Source organism: Halichoerus grypus, chromosome 5 (genome assembly GCF_964656455.1).
Source record: "Halichoerus grypus chromosome 5, mHalGry1.hap1.1, whole genome shotgun sequence".
Classification (NCBI taxonomy): domain Eukaryota; kingdom Metazoa; phylum Chordata; class Mammalia; order Carnivora; family Phocidae; genus Halichoerus; species Halichoerus grypus.
Window position 1 is genome coordinate 44,292,001 of NC_135716.1, and position 19,509 is coordinate 44,311,509.

The 19,509-nt window shown below is 41.3% G+C and overlaps 1 long non-coding RNA gene across 1 annotated transcript in view; it reads right to left on the reverse strand.

Moving 5' to 3' along the window:
- Positions 1 to 4,193: 4,193 nt before the first annotated feature.
- Positions 4,194 to 19,509, reverse strand: part of LOC118551418 (uncharacterized) — a 108,373-nt gene continuing 93,057 nt past the window's right edge. Inside the window, exon 5 of the long non-coding RNA XR_013447498.1 lies at positions 4,194 to 4,358. This is a non-coding gene — a long non-coding RNA (uncharacterized LOC118551418). The remainder of the gene's footprint in view (positions 4,359 to 19,509) is intronic.

The window sequence follows — 19,509 nt, forward strand, 5'->3', positions numbered from 1 at the left end:
AGCAACCGCTGCGCCCCTGGCGGGGAGCAGAGTCTGACCCCTGCACCGCCATTGGCCGCCGCCCGAGACGACCCGGAGCCCCCGCCCCACCCTCGCGCCGCCAGCGGGGAGGTAGAGGACCCACACGGGTACTGATGCGAGGGCCTGTGCCCTGAGAGCCAAAGCGCGAAGTCAAGGTGCCCCCGAGTTTACCCCGCGGTGGAAACCATACGAGTTAAGAGAGATTCGAATTGATTTTGCCAACTTTGCTTTTCGTCCAAGAGGACCTTTCTGCCCCACCCTCCACAAAGGTGGGTGGGTTTCATAGCCACCACAATTAGTGAGGGTCTGGATTGGCGTAGGGGTTAAATCATTAAGTTTTGGCATCTTGGAGGCCTGGGTTTCAAACCTGCCTCAGTTGCTCTGTTATTTTGTGATCCAGAAAGTTGTTAAATCTTTAGGCCCCAGTTTTCTTCATCAGTAAAATGGTCACAAAGGTGGTGCTTACCTAAAAGGCTTCTGAGGCTTAAATGTGGGACTGCGATGGACAAAGGTAGTGAGCGCTATGGACTCTGCATAGAGTGAGGGGGTGGGGGGGGGGAACCCTTTGCTATGTGGAAAGGATTGTCAGGTAAAGTTCAAGCAAGAAAATTTCCAAAATAGAAGTCACAATAAAGAATGCAATCCCTTCTGAAGGGGTACGTGCACCCCAATGTTTATAGCAGCAATGTCCACAATAGCCAAACTATGGAAAGAGCCAAGATGTCCATCGACAGATGAATGGATAAAGAAGATGTGGTATATATATATACAATGGAATATTATGAAGCCATCAAGAGGAATGAGATCTTGCCATTTGCAATGACATGGATGGAACTGGAGGGTATTATGCTGAGCGAAATAAGTCACTCAGAGAAAGACATGTATCATATGACCTCACTGATATGAGGAATTCTTAATCTCAGGAAACAAACTGAGGGTTGCTGGAGTGGTGGGGGGTGGGAGGCATGGGGTGTCTGGGTGATAGACATTGGGGAGGGTATGTGCTATGGTGAGCCCTGTGAATTGTGTAAGACTGTTGAATCACAGACCTGTACCTCTGAAACAAATAATACATTATGTGTTAAAAAAAAAAAAAAAGAAGGGGCGCCTGGGTGGCTCAGTTGGTTAAGCAACTGCCTTCGGCTTGGGTCATGGTCCCGGAGTCCTGGGATTGAGTCCCATGTGGGGCTCCCTGCTCAGCGAGGAGCCTGCTTCTCCCTCTGACCCTCTCCCCTTCTCATGTACTCTCTCTCATTCTCGCTCTCTCAAATAAATAAATAAATCTTTAAAAAAATAAAAAAGAAGATAGCAGGAAGGGAAAAATGAAGGGGGGGAATTCGGAGGGGGAGATGAACCATGAGAGACTATGGACTCTGAGAAACAAACTGAGGGTTCTAGAGGGGAGGGGGGTGGGGAGGTGGGTTAGCCTGGTGATGGGTATTAAAGAGGGCACGTTCTGCATGGAGCACTGGGTGTTATACGCAAACAATGAATCATGGAACACTACATCAAAAACTAATGATGTAATGTATGGTAATTAATATAACATAATAAAATTTAAAAAAAAGAATGCAAACCCTATCTATGCTAAGCATTTAAACTAGGGTAATTATTCAATATTTGGGGGCTTCTATGAAGGCTGCAAAAATGGGAATATCACCTTTCATCAGAAGAGGATAATATCCACTGTTTATTGGGCATCTAAAATGGACAAGGTGCATGCCGGTTGCTGTGTGGGTTACAAAGTTGAACAATCTGGGAGCAAGATGAGTCAAAGAGAATCGCACCTTGTCTTAACAGAATGCTACCTATGAGAATTGATGGGGTGGATCCAGATCTCCATTTTTTGGCCTCCTAAAAAAAGGAGTATGTTTTTTCTAGAAGATATGTCCACAAAAAATATGGGACAAAATGTGTCTTAAGGCATATAAAAAGGGTTATGGGTTTCTTAGGAGGTACAGTTTTATACTCTGTTGGTACCTTTGCTTGATAAAAGGGGTAGTATTTGAAATGGATCTTAAACATTGGTAGATATTCCATAGGTGATAGAAATAGAAGGAAAAGATGTTCAAGGTAGAGGGAACAGCCTGAGCAAAGGCATGGTACCAGGAAAGCACATGGAATCTGTAATCAGTCCACTGGAATTCTTTGAAAATATACAGAATCCCAGTCCCTACTCCAGGCTTATTGAATCAGAATATAAAAGTATGAGACTCAGGAATCTAAATCCTGCTCCCACTCGTGATTCATATACAGGTGCTCTGTAGCAGGGCCAGGACCAGGATGAGGCCAGGAAAGCACCTGGGGCACAAAATGTAAGGAGATGCTCCCTTGCACTTGCACGATCCTGAGAGTGACTACCTTCTTCAATTTTGCACCCTAGCTGCCTCATTCATCTCACGCAAGTCCCAGGCCTGCTCCGCAGGTCAGTGTCTGCAAGACATGGATCCAGTTGTTCTCAACTCTGGCTCTAAATGGACTTACCAAGGATGTGTGGCAACTTTTAAAACGTGGCCACAAATTCACTGACGTGCTTCCTTCCTATAGAGAAGTGGGTCCCCTCCCCTGAAGGATCCTGACTGCTTTGATGAATAAAATGCAGAAGTGATGCCAAGTGCCTCCTGAGGCAAGTATGTAAAAGACCCCACAATTCTACCTTTTTCAGGGGAATATTTGCTCCTGGGCTATCTGGGGCAATTTGACTACTTGAGCCACCATGCTTTGAGGAGGCTATATGGGGAAGCATATGTAGACCTGCTGGGTAACAATACCAGCTGAGCCCAGTCTTTGAGGAGTCCCAGGCTAAGCCGTAAAAAAGTGAATAAAGAAGCCTCTAGATGATTCCAGCACCTAGCTATTTGAGACACGCCTAGCCATTTGTGGTTTCTGAGCCAAGACCCCAACATCATAGAGCAGAGACACACCATCAGTGCTGTGTTCCTTCTGAATTCTTGACCCACAGAATTTGGGAGTATACTGAAATGGCATCTGTTTTATACAAATAGGTCTCGAGTAGTTTATTTTGCAACAATAGATGACCAGAATAAGGAGCTTTTAAAAACTCCAAAAAAACCCCAGAAAAACCAAATTGATGCCTTATGCTTCACCCCCAGATTCATATTCAGTTAGCATGCAGTGGGCCCTGGGCATCAGCATTTTTTAAAAAGCTCCCGTGTAATTTTGATGTGCAGCCTGGATTGAAAACCACTGAGCTGGTCTATAGTGTTCATATAGGGAAATAGAATGAAACATTAGAAGATAGGCAGAGACCATAAAGTGAAGACTCTTGAAGTCCAGGGGTAGAACTCTGGACTCAATTAGGGTGGAAGTTAGAGACATTACATTCATAAGGGCAGATGTTAATTGGAACAGTGCTTGAGAAATATTAATCTGGCATCATTGTGTGCTTTTACCTTATTAACCGTAAATCTTATTATCTGCGCTGCTGGAATAGTGCCTTCCCTTGGCCAAGGGCTCACCAAAGGAAAAAAACAAAATCATTAAAAACAGACTGTCCAACTCAACAACTGGGTACTGCTCGTCAAATTACTGAAAAAGAAAAGCTAGAAAGAGAAGGAGAAGGGGTGCTGCTCACGAACATCAAGCTACCAAGTTTAGGAAAATATATTATTTTTTCCTGCCGTGCATGGAGCAATGAACAGATATTTCTGCATCAAGTGCGGTTTTAGTCTGGCCACTCTAACCCAAGCTGTGGGTCCCTCAGCCCTCAAATGCAGCCCTGCAAGTGGTAATGTCGTGGTGCAAGTCCCACAGTAACAAGAGCAGGTGACAAAGAAGATCTTCTCCGGTTATAAATGAAAAACAGGAGAATAATCAGTAGTCATCATTCAAAACCAGGGAGCTATTTGTAACACTTCAGTAAGAATGTTCCTTTTACCTTCGCCAACACGAATGATATTTTCTATACCTGTGGCTTTGCTTATTTCCTCTAATGGGCTGTAAAGAAGAAATATAAATTATTAAACAACCAACTAGTCCTTAATTTTTTTTTTACGATTTCAGCATACACACCATAACGCTATAGCTGACTTCTCTTTTTAATGGAAATGTCATGTTCATAGAAGGCTCCAATAGAAACGGATGGCAATTAGATTCCCATTCACAGCCAAATTCAATAGGCTCTACAAAGTGGTAACCAAACATATTTTTAGTTTTTTTTTTTAATGTAGAAAGCATGCATTTTTGAAAACTGTTTTCACACATCATTTTTCTGAAACACAGATGCTTCCCTGCTGTATGTAGTATCAGTTACAAATGGAGACAGGCGACTTGGGGGAGGAAATGCATCTCCTTACCATATTCTTTGTAGCAAGATCCTGAGGGGAAAAAAAAAGAATTGTAATTCTAGATTCCAGCTCTCAGGCTTCTTAGGATAAGACATTGACACGAAGGTATTTCTAGCATTTCAGGAGATGATAGCTGTGCAAGAACATATTATATTTCAATCCATCTCTGCTTCATGCAGGAACTGTTATCTAAACCATTTCAGACAGCCAGGAATCGATCTTATTTATATTTTAAAAATTCTACAGAAGGCTATTCTCTGGAGCAATGATTCAGAACCCTTTCAGTCAGTTTAGTGGACATTTCCATGGCTTTGGAAGCCTAAGGTCCAAACCTTCCTTATTTAGGGACATGTCCCCACAGCGAGGACCCTGATTAGGGGCAGGATGCATCTCTTCAGAGAAGGGAAGATGGTCCCAGGGGACAGGGACAGATCACAGATCTGTCAGAGAGCAGAGACAGATCTAGGCTCAGTGGACAGGATGCTTTGCTTGGGACTTTAAGTCTGGATCAAGGGACATGAAGGGAACTTTATTAATGGCGGTGGACAAAAGCAGCATACTGTTGAGGGGCCACTATGTCAGCAGAGCCCCTGAAGACAACTTTACCACATGATAAGGGAACTCCGGCTGTGGTTTTGGCAGCCTTGTCCTCTAAGCCTGATCTCTAGCTTTCCTATCCACTTCCTGATTGACCAGGCATCCTTCAAAGTTGTTTTTTTCCTGTTTTACATTGGTCAGTTAGTGTGTATATGTGAGCATTTAAGTTCTAGTCTCTTAGAAAATTTCAATTACATAATACAGTGTTATCAACTGTAGTCACTTTGTTTTACATTCGATCCTCACTTTATTCATCTTGTACACCAACATCTCCCTTGCCCCCACTCTCGTGCAGCCTTTGGTGCCCACTCTTCTACTGTCTGTTTTTGTGAGTTCAACACTTTTCTTTTTAAGACTCCAGTATAAGTGATACCATGCAGGATTATCTATCTCTGTCTGGGTTATTTCATTTAGCATAATGCCCTCAAGGCCCAGCCATGTTGTCACAAATGGCAGGATTTCCTTCTTTCTCACAGTGACTATATCACATCTTCTTTATTCATTCATCCATCAATGGACACTTAGGTTGTTTCCACATCTTGGCAACTGTGAATAATGCTGCAATCAACATAGGAGTGCAGATATCTCTTCAAGATCCTATTTTCATTTCCTTTGGATATATCCCAGAAGTAGGATGACTGGATTTTTGGTAGTTCCATTTTTAATTTTTTGAGCAAGCTCCATACTATTTTCCATAGTGGTTACACTATGGAAAAGTTTATTAGAAAACTCTGAAAAGCTAGTAAGAATTTTTGATGCTTGAACTATGATAAATTCAATCTAAATTTCTTCTATTAAAGAGAGCCATTTGTTAAGTCATTGGGGAAAAATGGTTAGAAAAAAATAGTTCTATTCAGACATTTGTTTACTGTCTGCTTCATGCTAAGCAACTGACAGGCACAGCTGGGAAAATGCTGAGAAAGACTGGCCCTTGCCCTTGCAAAATATATGCAACTTAAAGAGACACTATTTTAATAGATAATTTTAATGCAGTGAGACAAGAGTTAACATCAGAGGTTTGCAGTGAGCGCAGAGAGAGGACAGTGGAGGGCACAGCTCCCCATTAGTATCTATTCTGCATGACCATTTCTGTAACTGTAGATGGTCAAATTAGGACTCAGAAATAGTAAGGGCCATGGGCCAAAATGATTAACAAATAATGGCTATTTTCCTATGAGCTATTTTAACCTGGGGATAATTTTTTCTCTTATACCAACGTGTGAGTAAAATAAAGTTGCTGTCCAGTGTTTAACTGACATACAACTCTAGTATCTTTTAGTATCAAACAGACCTAAATACCCAGTATCATCCATCAACCCTATGCAGTGTGCCCTGTCTTCATCCTTTTCACAGGCAAACTTTCTTGTCTGTAAAAACAAGGTTGAGGTATTGTGTGCAAAGAGCTTAGCAAACACTAGGCACAGAGAAAGTGTTTAACAAAGATAATCATTGTTATCCCCACCAGCACCATTACTTTGCAAACATGTTGGTAGGACCAGAGAGACGTCACATAAAATGCATGGTAGGGTGTCTGGCACATAAGGGTGTTTAAAAACAAATTCAGCTGAGTAAATTTGAAGATCTGATTAGCTTTATTAAACAACTCATGAATTGGGTAGTAGCCCATCTAACAAGTTAGAGGGAAGCTCCACCGAGCTAAACAAAAGAAAGGGTTTTAAAGGCAGAGAGAGGGCATTGAAAAAAGAAGAAGAAAGAAATTTATTAGCAAAGAATGCATTGTTTAGGCAAGTTTGCTCTCCTAAGGGGAATAGAAGGCGTTTATCAGAAATTTCCTACTATGGACCAGGAAATTCCATGTTGCCTGTTAAAGGTCACATTCCCTGGGGGATTCCTTGCAGTTAGGTCACGTACTCAGTCTTGCTTTACTGACACCATTTGGGGCCTGCAGTTTTCTTTTTAACAGGGTTCTGGTAAGCAGTGGTGGTCACTGTTATTATGAGATTGTTATCTATATCCTTGGACACCACTGATTGCTCCCTCCTTGAAACTCATCCTGGCTTTCTGATCCTGTTCTTCCCCTGTTTAGTCTTCTTCATGGATCTTCTAATTCTTCCAAATGTTAATGTTTTCTAAACAGTGTCCCTGATTCACCTTTTTCTTTCTTTCTTGCTCCCCTCCTCACTCCCTTTCTCTACTCACTGACATTATCCAATCCCATTGTTTTCACTGGTCTTTAGGCTGATGACTTTGTAACCAGCAGACCTCTCCCCTCCTGTGGATTCTCATTTCAGTCTGCCTGGTGCACCTCTCCCTTATGAATGTTTCTTAGGCATTTTGAATTGAACATGTCTAAAAATGAATTCATCATTTTCTCATAATTATCCTATCTTCCATATCCTGTTGAAGAATGTCATCCTTCATCCATTCATCCAAAAAAGAAACCTGGGAATAACTTCAGACTCCTTCCAACGCTGCCTCTCACCCTGCCTCCATCTCATCCTTACCCCTATCCAATCAGTTGCAAAGGTTATCTTGCAATCCATCCTGTCCCTCCATCCTCATTGCTATCACATGAGATGAGGTAACTGGTATCTCTCACCTGGAGCAGTGCCCCAGCCATCAGGTTTCCCTGCCTCCAACCTGTCTTCCATGCTTTCCATCTTCTACAGAGCCAGCCATCTAAAACTCACGTCGCAGAATAGCATACCCCTGCTTAAAGTCCTTCAGAGGCTCACTGGAGCCTTCAAGATAAAATAACCTTTGCCTCAGTCACCTCTTGCCATTCTCCCTCTGCCTCCTCCCCAGCTTCAACATTCTAAGCACGCAGATTTACTGGAGTGGAATGGAGTGGTTAAGCCAAATTCTTATCTAAAAGACCTGGGCTCAAATCCCAGCCTACCTTTTTATTACCATTGAATAATACTAAGGCACTTGACTGAGCCCCTCTTTTTCTCAACTCATAAATAGAAATAAGAATGCTACCTACTGAGCACGGTTTAGATGAAGATTCAGTTAAATAATGCATGTAAAACACTTAGCATGGTAACTTGCACAAAAATAATGGCACTAATATGTGGCTATTTATCATTACTTGCAGATCCTTGGATATGCATTGCTCTCCCCTGCTCCTGGGCTGTTGGCCTTGGCATTCTCTGCCTAGAATAAACATCTCCCTTAATTGGCCTGCCCTTCATTTAGTTGGGTTTTAAGAATCAGCTCAGGCATCTTTTCCTCTCTCACCTCCCTCCCGCCCACCCCGGCCAATCCCTGTAGCACTCCTTGTTCCCATAGCACTCTCTACATGCCTGTGTCATGTCCCTTATCACATTTTTAAAAAAGTAATTCTTTAGTATCCTCTTTGCTTGCCTCCCTGCCTAAACTCTGAGATGCTAGAAAGTAGGAACTGCATTTTTCATCTGTATCTTGTGTCTGGTAAATTGCTAGACACATGGCGGACACTCAATAAATGTGGAATGAATGAATAAAAGAAAGAAAGATTAAATAAATCTTATACTCAACATAGGAATTAGAGTAAGAGAATGAAGGATGTTACCTGCTTCCTTGTCATAATATCCAATTACATGAATTGATGCTAAAAAGATACAGAGACAAAGCAGAGGGACTACAAGATCTGGAGGAGGAGTTGTAAGCATCAGCTGCTGAGCTGGCTGAAGCTGTGCTGGGTCATTAAGTGACAGAAGAAGGGAAATATAGCAGAGGCTCCCCCACTCCTCAAAATGTTAAATGTTGATGAACTTAGCTACCATTTCACAAATAGAAAATATTGGAAATAGTATTATAGTTTTATTTATTTTTATTTAAATTTTAGTTAGTTAACATACAGTGCAATATTGGTTTCTGGAGTAGAATTCAGTGATTCATCACTTACATACAACACCTAGTGCTCATCACAATAAATGCCCTCTTTAATACCCATCACTCATCTAGCCCATCCTGCACCTGCCTCCCTCCATTAACCCTCAGTTTGTTCTCTATATTTAAGAATATTTTATGGTTTAACTCCCTCTCCGTTCCCCTTCCTCTGCATCCTCGCCAATACCTGTTGTTTCCTGTGTTAATCTTAGCCATTCTGACACATATGAGGTGGTGGCTCATTGTGGTTTTGATTTGTATTTCCCTGATGATGAGTAATGTTGAGCATCTTTTTATGTGTCTGTTAGGTATCTGGATGTCTTCTTTGGAAAATGTCTCTTCATGTCTTCTGCCCATTTTTTATCTGGGTTATTTGTTTTTTGGGTGTTGAGTTTGACAAGTTCTTTACAGATTTTGGGTACTAACTCTTTATCTGATATGTCATTTGCAAGTATCTTCTCACATTCCATAGGCTGCCTTTTAGTTTTGTTGATTGTTTCCTTTGCTGTGCAGAAGCTTTTTATCTTGATGAAGTCCCAATAGTTCATTTTTGCTTTTGTTTCCCTTGCCTCCTGCAACATGCTGAGTAAGAAGTTGCTACAGCCAAGGTCAAAGAGGTTTCTGCCTGTGTCCTTCTCTAGGATTTGGATGGTATCATGTCTCACATTTAGGTCTTTCATTCATTTTGAATTTATTTTTGCATTTTGTGTAAGAAAGTGGTCTAGTTTCACTCTTCTGCATGTTGTTGTCTAGTTTCCCCAACAGCATTTGCTGATTAGACTATTTTCCATTGGATATTCCTTCCTGCTTTGTCAAAGATTAGTTGACCAAATAGTTGTAGCTATTCTAATTTTAATAAGCATCTACATTTAAAAACATTCAGGCTTGTAGAGAGGTGGGAGAGGGGACCCAACAACACTGTGTAGATGCCCCAAGGGTTTTATCCAGGCCCTAGAAACAGGCTTCATTTCTTTCTGACTAAGGCTCTTCATATAAATGTGGACATTTGGGGATCTCACAGTGAGTTCCTGGGGATGTTTCACTGAATCCTGAGGACACAGGATGCAGGAGGGTGGGATTAAGGGAGCCAGATCTAGCTCCAGAGTTGTGAGCAAGTCACTTAGTCTGTCTGAAACTTAATAGCCACTTTGTTAGATTTTTGTGAGGTTATGAGAATGGACATAAATTTGACTGTGAGCACTTTGTGTGGGCATCCGAATATTCTGTTCATCACTGTGCTTCATCCAGCACTTAACACAGAGGAAGCTTTCATTGATAATGTCTGAATAAGTTAGAAACCAGTGCACAGTAGGGCCATCATTACATGTGCAATACCATGGACTTTACCAAACTCAAAGAGGTGTTAAGAGATAACGTGAATGTGCCCACACTCCACCCTGGCAAGCATGTCCTAGAAATGACTTTCTCGTGTGCTTGAAATTATGGAGAGTCTGAGGTGTCTGCTTTCACTCTGCTTAGCATTTTCCCCTCTTGGTTGCTCCTTTATGGAAGAAAAGTTGTAACATTTCCTTCAAAAGTGCAGATTAACCTCTAATTAGGGAAATATGTAAAAACAGACTGACTACTGTTTTCTCCAAAACAGAACTCCCAAAAGCTGAAATGTTTCCTGGTTTGTGAGTGAGCCAAGGTTATTTGAAACAATTTTTCAAAAGTGATTTTCTATTAAATTTATTAAGCTACTTTTCACTATAGAAGAGTTGGAAACCATATTCTAATCATATAGTTGTTCTAGTGGATGTTTCAGAACCTGCAACATACACTTACCATATTTTGTTATGAAACAACTAGTCCTTTTGGACTATAGCACATTCTTGAGGTGAGCAGACTCAAAGTATTAAGAACCATATAAAATTCAACATTTTATTTACATTTAGGGAAAGTTTTTGAAAGTGTCTAATTTACTAAAGTAATCTACAGACTGAATTACATTTGGGAAAATTTTCAGAATTTAACAATAACAATGATTTCTTCCTTCCAATTTCCTTCCCAGCTTCAAATCTGTCTGTTAGAAAAAAATAGAAGGGAGAGGTTCTGGGTTAAAGGGATAACACTTTTTAAAGTGGGAAATATCATTCATATTTCAAGAAGGGAAAAGAAAAACAAAAACTGATAAGTAATTGTGACGTTCTGCCCACTAGCCTTTAATTGACACCTACTTCCTAAGAAATTGGGCTTTAAGAAAACCTGTTGAATGAGCTGCCGGTATTCCAATGGGCAAAATTGCTTTAGGTTTAAAAGAATTTCCTAACTTCACTGGGTTTTCTTTCATTTTTGCTAATGGAAGTCATCATAATAATATTGAGAGAGGGAGAGAGAGAAACAGCTCGCACACTGGGTCGTGCACAGGCTCTTCCACTTTTGACCTGTGTATTCTTAGGCAAATCATTTAACCTACCCGTGCCTCTGTTTCTTCATCTAAAAATGGGAATGATAATAGCACTCACCTCATGGAAGGTTGTGAGGATTAAATAAACTATTCCATGCCTGGCTCAAAATAGTTGCTCAATAAATCTAACCATCATTGATTTATATAACAAGCAGTTACATAAATCTCCTCATAGCTTCTTGTGAATATGAGCAAAAGAACAGGACATGCTTTGATGGGAATTTTAAATCTTTTTTTAAGAAGAGTGGGAACCATCTTGACTCCCTTCACCCCTCACAAATCCAGTCATTCACCAAGTCTTACGAATTCTGACATCAATAGTTCTGGAATCCATTGCCCTTTATTTGTCTGCATTTCTGCCTCAACTCACTTCTGGAGCACCTCATCCATGAAGCTAGAGTCTCTTCCCAAAACTCCTTGTCTCTCAAACATCCTTCCCCTCTTAGTTCTCCAACCCACAGAGCAATGATCTTAGAAACCTATGATTCCAGTTTTCTACCTGCTCATTGATAGTTAATGGCCACCACTGACCTTGGGATTGAGTGCAAATGAACCTTTGTGTCCTTTGTGTTGCTCTCAAGACCCTGCAAACTCCAATTTCATCTCTGCCCATGAGCCTACCATGAGCTCCCCGTGCCCATATCCTTGCATTTACATGTACATGTACTGTGTACACGCACATACACAGTTCCTTCAGTTCCTGACCTTCATGCTTTTGCCTCCCCAACCCCTATTCATTCTTTAAGTTTCACTTTAGAGTTCACTTCCCCTGGGAAGACTTAGGCAGACCTTCCATGACTCCACAGTACCAAAATACTCAAACTGTGCAAGCTGTCCTTTGTCATGTATGTGGACTATAAAGTCAAAAAAGGCAGAAACCAATGTATCTTGCTTTCTTTCCACTGTGTATTAAGCACCTAATGTATTGCAGTGGATTAGTACGTGTTGTTGAATAAAAATCTGTTACATGATAAATTGCCATGTTTATTCTGCTCTCTTAAAATTTAAAATTCAGCAAATCAGTACCTCATATAAAAAAGGAATATTTAAATTAGATGAGTTTTATATTACTTTCTTTCACGGGAGCAATGCATGAGAACAAATGGTAAACAAGAAAAAAAATGTTAAAATGTACCACTAAACACTTTTCCCCAGGCTGAACTGCTTTGAGCTATTGAATTTTTCTTTCAGAAACAGCATGAATTTAATGTTCATTTTAGCAAAAGACAAAAAAGATTAAAGGTGAGAAAAAGAATTCATTTCACAGTCCATCATTTTCAGCCTCAAAAATAAATTAGCATTCAGCTGATGGGAGGGAGGTAAACTAAGTCAATCTCTGTGGAGGGTAGTTAGGTAACTCTTATTCAAGTTAAAATTGCTTATGCCCTTCAACCCAGTAGTTTACTTCCAGGCATTTTTCTCTAAGGGGATAAGCAGACAACATCACAAAGAAGATGGCTTCACCCAGATTGCCTAGAAAAGAGAGTCTGAAGCAAAATCTACATGGTCAAGCTTTGCGGAGAGGTTCAATCCTAGAGCAGTAAAAGTGATGGAAAAGGAAAGCCAGGCAAGAAAGGAAGGAGAAAAAAACAAGCAGTCCTTAGTGAGATGGCCACAATTTCACAATAAAGCCAGTCACTAGCTTGGGCCACATTTCTCTGGGGTGGCTGTGTGGACCCCCTGCACCTGGGAACCCTCTTGGGGTGGAGGAAGGAGGGGTCTCCCTGGTCAGTTTAACCTCCCCTCCTACTCACCTGCTCCCTCTGAATATTAGGTATTCCTGCACTTCCGGCTTGTGCTACTTGGTTTATCCAGGCAGCCCTGGGAAGTCAGTCCCTACCCCCCCCCGCCCCCCAGCAAGAAACAGACCCCCAGCACTCTGGCTGAGTTGGGAAGCGGTGGGAGGAGTCAGAACTGTGGGTGCCTTTGAATCTGGCTGGGCCTGGGCTGAAACTCTGCCATAGGACTCTCATCTTTGGGGGAGCATGAGACAGCCCCCAGAGCTAGGAGACTGGGCCTGTTACAAAGGCAGTGCAGCTCTCCAACGAGGTTCAGTGAGAAAGTAGCTGCAGGCCTGGCAGGCAGGTGGGGCCAGGAACATTTGGGGAAGAATATAAATTGGATCAATATAGATGTACATTCATTGTAACATGGTTTATGAGCCCCAAGTTTTATACAACTCAAATTTTCATGAATAGAGGATTAGTCCAATAAATTTTAATATATTCAAAATTGTATTAAATCTAGTTAAAAACAATATTTAACATATGATAGAATGTATGCGATTATGTAAAGAGAATGTGACTGAGTGAGTGTGTGTGTGTGTGTGTGTGTGTGTGTCTAAGCCTAGAGATAGTAGGAGGAAAGATTTCTAAAATATAAAATATTAGTGGCCATTTTATCTGGGTGGTAATATTTCAAATGGCTTTAGTTTTTACCTTAATATTTTCTTGTACTTAAAAAAAATTTATAATGATTACATATCATTTCATAATCAGAAATATTTCAAAGTTATTTATTGTGTTTAAACATTTCACATCAAGAGCAATGTTTAACTAACGATATCATGGCACTCATTATAAATAAGAGCAGAGGCATTTCCATTCTGGGTCTGCCATGCTCTGGTTGGTTCACTGTGACTCTAACCTGGAAAGGATTAGTGTGTATATCAATAATCCATAATATTACTTACAGCATTATTACCATGTATGATGAACTCACTTAATGAAGATTTAACTCTCGAGCAACAAGACTGAAGCAAAGACACATTGAAAGCCCACCATTCAAGGACTTCTATAGATGTGCTTCCTCATTCTCTTTATAGTCACTTATTTGGACCCTGTTTCAAACTGGACAGTAGGTCCTCACCCTAACCCCGTCTTTCCCTTTTCCACATGTTAGCTCGTGCCATCCCTGTCCTTGCTCCAGCACGTGCAGCTCTCTGCTCTCCCCTGTCCCTCATCTCCCCCGAGAGGGGTGTGAAGTCATTCTTCAGGTCCCAGGCATGTGCTTTCTCTTCTTGGTTACCTCCTCAGAGCAACAAACCCATTTTGCAAATTACTGTGATTCTTAAAATTCTTCTTCAACATCTCTGTAGAATTCATAATATTAGATATTGTCAATAATCCCAAGGAAAAAATTTAATTTGCTTACATGAAGCATGAATAACTAGATTTGCAGTTCTAAATGTACAAATTTATCATTTCATGTGACAGAAACAAATCCTACTTGAAAACGATAGTCAGTTGCCAAATGAGACAGCGATGCAATAAAAATGTATTCCAAAGCACCGAAGTTGAATAAATGAAATGACAGTGGTTTTGAAGATTCTTAGGCTCTCAGGCTGGCTCCGGCTTCATAAAGCTATTAGTTCCAAAGCACAGAGAGCCAGTACACTCCATTGCACTCTGTCCAGAGGCAGGTCTGCCACCTGCCAGTGCAGAGTGGGTAGAAGTGAGAGGCCGACGAGACCTGCCTCCAGGAGTGGAGGTCGGCGAGTGGGTCCTGGCATCTAGGAAGTATGACAAGCAGCCCATGTCAGAGGAGACCCGTATGAAGGAGGTTTGTAGGCGAAAACTTTGTTTTCAACATGCAGATTGAGTAAAGCAGTGGGGAATTTAATGTTAAAAAAGAGACCACAGGCTCAAAATGGCATTGCTTAGGTTAAGGCCCCAAGTCAGTAAACCAACACTTAACACCTAAGCTAACTGCAGTTTTAACCTAGCCCCCCTCTCCCTGAAATCTAACATTTAACTAGTCAACATGGGAATCTCCTGGTTGCAGCACTAGCAAATTTACTAATAGGCCCCTTCTCTTCCCCTAAGGAGGGCAATCTTGCCTACAATGGATTTTTTGCTAATAATTTCCTTTTTTCCACTCTCTGTGCTTTTAAAAACCTTTCCTTTTCTGTAGCCCTTTGGAGCTCCCCTCTACTTGCTAGTCATTTAATAAGGCCAATTAGATCTTTAAAATTTACTTCAAATATCCACAAAGATAACTCATAAAAACAATGTTCTTTACAGGCAAGATATATGGATAGCCTGTACATATACATATATATGTGTGTGTGTGTGTGTGTGTGTGTGTATACACACACACATATACACAATGCAAACACACACAAACTTCCCAATAAACAGGCATCATCCCTTGTCCAATTTTCATTTAGACTTGAATCTGGTCTCAGAACTCTTCAATAAAAAGAGAGGCTGCTGAGTCCCCTTGCATAAAGAGCTCTGCAGTACCACAGCAAGTTGTAATTCCTCAGTCCTTTCCCAAATTGACCCACAGATATTTCCTGGTTAATTGTACGCCGGGATACTGTTGGATACAAAGTCTGAGTTGACACTAAACTTGGACACTAAGTGCCATCATGAGCCCCTCCCCCTCTTACAGCAGCAGTGAATGGAAGTCAGGTAATGAGTAGAGAACTGTCTTGTGCATAGTACACAGTCGGTTCACTCGGTCCACAGACCCATCCAGTGGTCATTTCCCCTCTCAAATGTAAAATAAGAATGAACATATTTGGTAAGAGGCAGAATCTTCACATTAGTCTCTTGATATGTGGAAGAAGAGCTACTGGAGTAGGAAAGGCCAAGGAAATCCCCTGAAGCTTCCCTTTTCAAGCCAAAATAATCAACCAAAACCAATATCACAACTTGAGGGGAATAGCAGAGATTAGTGGCACTTTTGAAAACAAAGGATATAGGGGTGCTGGGCCCTATCACATCCCCATTTAATTCATCAGCCTAGCCCCTGCAAGAACTGAATAGATTATGGTGGGTAACAGTAGACACTACACATTTAGCCCAACAGCCATCTGTGCCAAATGTTGTCATTAATAAAAGAGATCAGTATAGCTTTTGGTATGTGGTATGTGGCTATTGATCTAGCAAATGCATCCTTCTCCAGCTATCAAAAAGAAGGAACAAAAACTTCTCAGGCTCACATGTGATGTGAGTGGGATGCATGTAGGTATGTATTCATAGTTTTGCTCCAGTGCTAGTTAACTGTTCTGATATCTGTTACAATACTGTTCAAGGGAGCCTGGATCATTTGGATATCCCATGGAACACAACACTGGTCTGTTAAATTGCTGATATCACTTTATTTGAACCTAATGAGCAGGAAGTGGCAAGTATTCCAGATAGCCTGGTAAAACACATGTTCTCCAGAGGGTAAGAGCAAAACTCTAAAGTATATCAGAAGGCTCTTACATTGGAAAAACTTTGAGGAGTCAGTGATATGGGGGCATGTTAACCATCTTCTTCATGGTAAAGGACAAGTTATCTTACCCTGTCCCTCCTGCAGCTAAGAAAGAAGCACAACACTAAATTGGCTTTTTTGGGTTTGGCAAGCAGCATATATTGCTTTTGTAGATGCTGTTTCAACTCATTTTTTCATCAAGTTATATGAAGGCTATCGGTTTTGAGTGGGATTCAGAGCAAGAAAGGATTTTATAGCAGATCTAGGCTGTAGTACATGCAGCCCTACCAACTGGGCCTTTGGGCTCAGCAGATTCCATGGTACCGTAGCTATCTGTGTAGAGTTTCTAGCAAGGTCCAATAGGAGAGTTATAGTATAGACACATCTGGGGTTCTGGAAAAAGGCCATGTTATCTGGAGAAGATAAGCGTATGAAAAATTGAAAATCAACTTCTGGCATGCATCATGGGCCCTAGTAAATATTGGACTTCTGATCATGGAACATTAAGTGACCAGCCAGCCAGAATTATCCATCATGACCTGAGACCTGTCAGACTCACTATGTCATACAATCAGCAGAAATCCATCATAAAGTGAAGGTGGAATATCTCAGATTGGACTTAATCATGCCCAGGAGGCAAGAGTAATGTACAAGAACAGGTGATCCATATCCCATACACTCAGAGCTATGGCTTCATGGGGCTCCCTGAGATCAGATGATGGAGGAGGAAAAAGCCTAGACTTGGTTCACAGATAGTTTAGCTCAATATGTTCTACAAGTTGAAAATGGACTGATGAGGCAGGGGTGCTCTGAAAGACAGTGGTGAGATAAGATCTTCCCAAGGGATAGAGCTTCTATGCAGAGAACATCATACTCTATTTGTGTGGAAAGAAAAAATGGCCTGAATTAAGAATGTACATAAAATCATAGGCAGTGGTGAATGGCTTGGCTGTTTGGTCAGAGTCCTGGAAGAAGCAGAATGAGAAGATTGAGGACAAAGAGGTCTAGGAAAGAGGTACGTGAATGTACCTAGGGGAAGGGGCACAAAGTGTGAGTATCCTTGTATTCTACATTAATGCCCACTTGAAAGCATCCAGTGCAGAAGTACCAAGTAGACAGGATTACTTGCCTATCAACTTCTGTCCTTGTCTACTTCTGTGCTTATGCAATGGGCCCATCAATGGAGTAGTCATAGTTGTAAAAATGGAGGCTATGCATGGTTCAGAAAGTATAGGTACACTCTTACCAGTTTGATCTAGCTAATACCACTGCTGAATATCTGACTTCCCAATTAGAAACAACAATCCTGAATATCTGATATGACATAATCTTTTAAGGATACCAATCAGACAGTTGTAGCAAGTTGATTACATAAAACCTTTCTACCCTGAAAAGGACAGTAGTTCATCCTGAGGTAGCAGTAGGGGTTTACTTTTTCTTCCACAGTATCTCAACTAGTATCATAACCAAAGAATGGGATTTTTTTCTTTATGGGATCCTTGGGACACTGACTTGGGACAAGAGACTCACTTACTTGGGACAACACTGACTTGGGACAAGAGACTCACTTTACAGCAAAGGAGGTGCAGCAGTGAGCACATGATGATGGGATCCACTGCTCCTACATTACATGCCTGCTTATAAATACAAAAAAACCCTGTGAGTGTGGGACACTCTCCTTTAAGATGCCATATATACCCTATATCAGCATCTATTACATGATATTGTATCTCCAATAGACAGAATACATGGATCTTGCAGAAGTAGAAATGACCCAGTCACCATTATTCCCAGTCACCCTCTTGGGAAATTTGTTTTTCCCACCTCTATAACTTTAGGCCCTGTGGAAGAGAGATCCTGGTTCCCAGAAAGGGAATACTCCACCCAAGGACACAGTAAAAGTCTCACTAAACAAAAAGCTATGACCACCACCTGTTTATTTTGGGATCATTGTTCCAATAGACCAGCAGACAAAGAAATGAGATACCATACAAATCACTTTGAGGAGGTATTATATAAGAGGCGAAGATAAATATGCTTGGCACACATGTTATCCGTTGAGCATCTCTAGGTATATTCCCATGCCTGATTTTAATGGAAATGGGCAAATACAACAACTGTGATCTGATAAAGACATGGTAATCAGAGGCTCAGAGCCTTTGGGACTGTGGGTCTAGGTCAGTCACCAGGCAAGCCACCTAGACCATTAAAAGTATGAGCTGAGGATGAAACACTGAATAGTGATAAAGGAGGGTGATAATGAGTTTCAGTTTCTTCATCGGGACTGAAAGCAGTAGGGCTATAGTTTGTCATACTAAGGCTCCTTTTGTAGGTTTACACAGAAACTATGACTAAATAGAAGCCAGCAAAAGCTGTGAGTGTACCATGAAAACTTAATGCAAGAAATAAGTGGATCGGGGTGGTAAAAGGAAGGCTGCAGTGGATGTTAGTGGTGCTCTGCTCAGATGCCTTTCACCACACCAGTTTACCTATCCCCCAGGTACTGTAGGTGTTGACTGCTGACAAACTTTTTTGCAAGGCTGATGAGGGCCACTTCACCTACAGATGTCCCAGTTATGGACGTGATCCCTCTTTGAGGGTGGCTCATATCCAACGACTGACTTCTATGGCCATATACTAGCCTAGCTCCCTTGCCTCTGGAATGAGAATTGACTCCAGTGGTAAGTATATCAGGCTGAAACCAGACCTGTTAAACCATATCTCCCACTCGTGCTGTCCTGATTTTCTCATTCCCTGCCTGGTTTCTCCTGAAAGCATTCCCTCTATAAATCATTTGCACCAGTGTTCCCTTTCAGTCTGTTTCTAAGGAACCTCATCTAAGACACAAAACTACTTTTCAAAAAGTGTTACTAGACTAACATTCAGTGCTATACTCACAGAAGATTGAATACTGATCCTCAGATTTCTGGGCTAGGGATGCTGAATTATTTCCAGACTGTGGTTGAGAGTAGTGCTAGAGAATAGAACAGGCCTGGAAAGGAAGCAGGGAGCAGGGTCACCAGCTAGGATGACTAAGACATGTAAACACTGGAGGCTGCATGACAAGATCAAGGCAATCATGTTCTGTAGCCAAACCAAAAATCAACTCAGCAGGGTAAAAATGTGAACAGAAGAAAG